The sequence below is a fragment of the Myotis davidii genome, unplaced genomic scaffold (genome assembly GCF_000327345.1).
Source record: "Myotis davidii unplaced genomic scaffold, ASM32734v1 scaffold399, whole genome shotgun sequence".
Lineage (NCBI taxonomy): Eukaryota > Metazoa > Chordata > Mammalia > Chiroptera > Vespertilionidae > Myotis > Myotis davidii.
In genome coordinates this window covers 5050956-5054656 of record NW_006292094.1, presented here as the reverse complement: position 1 = coordinate 5054656, position 3701 = coordinate 5050956, and the positions used below count along the sequence as shown (strand labels likewise).

The 3701-nt window shown below is 60.3% G+C and overlaps 1 long non-coding RNA gene across 2 annotated transcripts; it reads left to right on the top strand.

Moving 5' to 3' along the window:
• Window positions 1-29: 29 nt before the first annotated feature.
• Window positions 30-2910, top strand: LOC107183366. 2 transcript variants are annotated; one of them, XR_001514152.1, is made up of 3 exons: window positions 30-139; window positions 1906-2323; window positions 2714-2910. It is a non-coding gene; the product is annotated as an uncharacterized LOC107183366 (long non-coding RNA). The 2 variants fall into 2 exon arrangements; XR_001514151.1 differs by lacking the exon at window positions 30-139 and having other exon boundaries at window positions 1673-2323.
• Window positions 2911-3701: the final 791 nt, after the last annotated feature.

The window sequence follows — 3701 nt, the reverse complement described above, 5'->3', positions numbered from 1 at the left end:
TGTGGCCCTGACAGTATGGCCCCTGGGCCCCTGGCCCCTGACGGGTGACCTGCCCGGACGGCCCAGGTGGCTGCTCTGATCAGTCTCAGCGAGGTCCCGGGGGAGAAAGCGCCGCGCACCCACGTGCAGGCTGTGAAGTGTAAGGACACCCCGGGATGAAGCCACCGGACACCGGGGCAGGGCAGGCCGGGGCGGGCAGGGGCGGGCAGAGGAATGCGGTGGAATTCAGGCGGCGTCAGGAAGAGCAGGGCTGGTCTCTGGTCCCTGGATGAACCTGAGCCCAGAGGCGCACACCCTCGCTCTGGCTCAGGCCCCGGTCCCAGGCAAAGCTCCCGTCTGGTGACAGCAGTCAGGGTGGTGATTCTGGGGGCAGGTAGCAGCTGGGGGGACACAGTGAGCCTCCTGTGTGCTGGTTGGGTTGACGGCTGCTGGCCGGCAGCCGGATGGGGCTGTGCACTGAGGGGGTGGCGGCGACTGTGGGGACATGACACCGGGGCAGGATGTGAAAGCACACACAGGACACGCGTGCCCGGCGCAGGGCTGGGGGCGGTGGCAGGGGCTCAGGGAGAGCGCGGCGGGTGAGGGTCCCGGCGCCCACAGCATGGCCTCTATTTGAGAGGCCGAAGCGAGGAGGCTCGGTGAAAAGATTCCCGGGCCTGGAGGTGGTTCTGTTCCCTCAGGGCTTCTCCGTGTATTGGAAACAGTTCACACTTTCTAGGAAGAAGCCGGTGGGGAGACGGGGCTGGGGGCTGGGAGTCGGACGGGGTCAAGCTCTGACCGTTTCTTGTTCTGACCGTTTCTTGTTCGGTGCCACGCAGTCACCAAGAACTCCCTGCGGTGCATGGGCCCCCGCCGCTCAGGTGCTCAACAAAGGGGTCTGGCATGGGGTCCCCTTTTCCTCAGCCCCCCCTGGGAGAAGGCACGACTCCCTGGGGTGGGGAGCCAGGGTGGGAAGGTCTCCACCTGCGGCTCCTTAGGCTAGTGGCCTGGCCTGGCCTGGCCGGGAAGGCTTGTGTTTCTGACAAATGGGGCCAGCCAGCCCCAAGCCCTGCCCGTCCCGTCCCGTCCGCCTGTCCTGTCCCCGGGGCCAGGGTCACTCCAGGTGAGGCTCCGGGACAGCACACTCAGCAGGACAGGACGCAGGTCACCTGGCCTCCGAGTCCACGTGGCCCGAGCGAGCCTCAGGAGCCTCTGCGGCCAGCTGGCCACGAGGACAGGCCTGGATGGGGTGCCAGCCCCCGAGGCCTGCAGCCCTGCCCCCAGGCCACTGTTGGGGTGCTGGGAGCCCCGAGGGCTGTGGGCAGCCCAGCTGGAGCCAGCAGGAAGGAAGGGAGGAGGGTGTGGGGTTAAGAAAGTGCATTTGGGAAAGGAGAGGGAAGAGGAAAGAGAAAGCAAAAGGGGGGTCGCACCCAGGCTCTCGGGTGAAAGCCCCCGTGACGCCCCGGGAAAGAATCTTCCCAAACGCGGAGGTTAAGTGACCAGGCCAAGGTGACCCAGCTGCGGAAGGCAAGATCAGGGGGAATGTGAGCAGGAGAGATTGACAGGCTTGTGGGGGTGGGGCGGGGACAGCGGAGCCTTTGTAGAGCGTGTGAAGCTGCCCAGGGGAAGGGAGGCCCTGAGAGTAAGGAAGGAGGGGCGGGGGCCCAGAGGAGGGAGGTGGGGGGGAGGGTTGGGAGAAAGAAGTGACTGGGGCTTGGGCAGGATTCGGGCAGGACCTGGTGGAAGACACTCCTCCCTCCCGGGTGCCCTCTAGTGGGGACCTCTCACCCTGGCGAAATGGACCTGTGCTGCCTGGGCTCAATCCATTAGGGACCAGGGACCAGCTGGGTTCTCCCGGTGCCCCCAGCCCACCGCTGCTCCCCATCTGTAGCTCCCCTACCCCCTCCGCAGGCTCTGTCTCATCAGGTCTTGCTGGACAAGTGGCTGTGGGGAAGCATCAGGCAAGAGGAACATGCTTAGGTGCCCAGGGCGCCGCTGCAGCCTCCTGGGGACCCTGTCCGTGAGGACGTGTCTCCCCCTTTTCCAGAGGACAGCGAGGCTAGAGGGTCCGCAGGCACCCCGTCTGGGTGCACTCATGCACATGATCACCTGGCACCCGGTGTAGCAGCCCCCTTCTGAACACTCGCCTGAGGGACCCTCTTGCAGGCTCCACCCTGTGGCCTTCAGCCCCTGAGCTGGGTCAGATCCCAGCACGCCCCAGGGCTAAAGAGCAAGGTTGACCTTGGAGGAAATAGCTTCCACTCCAAAAGGAAGTCAAATGCTGCCAATTTCCATCGGTGGGAAACCAGGTGGATGACGCCACCGCCTTGGGCCGGATTTACAGGTATGAGCGGCGCCCAGAGGCAGCCGGGCACGGGCAGGGCCCCCGGCAGATGGCTTGGCCGGTAGGAGCTCCAACCCCTCGGTGGCCTACATTCAGCGAGGCGGGCGTGCCGCACGTCCCGGGCAGGACGGGAGGAAGAATCCACAGGGAGTTACTTGTCAGGGTGACCTGCTCGCCGTTGAGAAATCTATGGGTGAGGCGCGCCATCCCTGGACTCTGTGTGGTGTCCTCCCGGCTGGCGAGAGGGGAGATGGTTCCTGATCCCAGAGGGCGGATGGCACGGCAAGCGGCACAGGCTGAGTGGCCATCTTAAGCAGAGATGGAGCTGTTTCCAGAAAGTTCTACTTGTAGGGATCCTTGATGGAGGGTAACTGATCGTGGTGTCCTTAGGGATGAAGTCGGCGGGCCGTGCACAGAAGCATCCCTCGAACTAGGTGACAGGAAAACCCGAAGTCTGGGGACAGGACAGTGAGCCTCTAGGTGTGAAATATGTAACTGAGCATTCCAAGAGAAATGCGGACGTTACTGCCTCACAGTTTGTTCTTTCAATTTGCTGACAACCCTAATAAATTATAAAGTTTCCTTTATCATTCGACGCATTTATTTATGCATTTACACGTGAGACTCTGGGCAAGGTTCTCCCTGTGGAGCACCCGTTTCCCCACCCCTCCGCCAGGGTGTTCTCTCTCTCTCTCTCTCTCTCTCTCTCCCTCCCTCCCTCCCTCCCTCTCCTAAGCTCTAAGAGCCCCTCTTTTGCCTCTGTACCTTCTTTCCTGAGCCCATTTCTTCTATGGCTCACTTCTTCTACCTCTGTGACTTTCTAAATAAACTTTCTCTTAATAAACAAATAAAAGTGCCATTCTGACCGCCGACGAACGGATAAACAAAATGTGACATATACATGCAGTGGGATACAGTCCACCTTTGAGGGAAGGAAACTGATTGGTGCTATGACAAGGGTGAACCTCGAGGACTTTTGCTGAGTGAGCCAGCCAGACAAAAGGACAAGTGCTGTCCTTCCAAGAACTACCGAGAACAGTCAAACCCTACACATAGAAGGCAGAGGGTGGCTGCCAGGGGGAGGGGAAAAGGGGCATTTCAAGGGGGTAGGAGTTTCATATTTGCAGGATGGAAAAGGTCTGCGCGGCTGTTCCACAACCGAGTGGGTGTACCTAATACTACTAAACCTAGAGTTAAACGTGGTTAAGATGGCAGGTGTTACGCTGTGTATTTTACCACAATTTAAAAAGTACAAGATGCCATAAAAACACACTGTAAAGACTTAAGCATTTTAAAAGCATGATGCTTAGCCGGCATCCCCGAGTATCATCACAAGCTAAACAGTCCACACGCGCCCAGGCCCGCAGAAAGGTTGAGG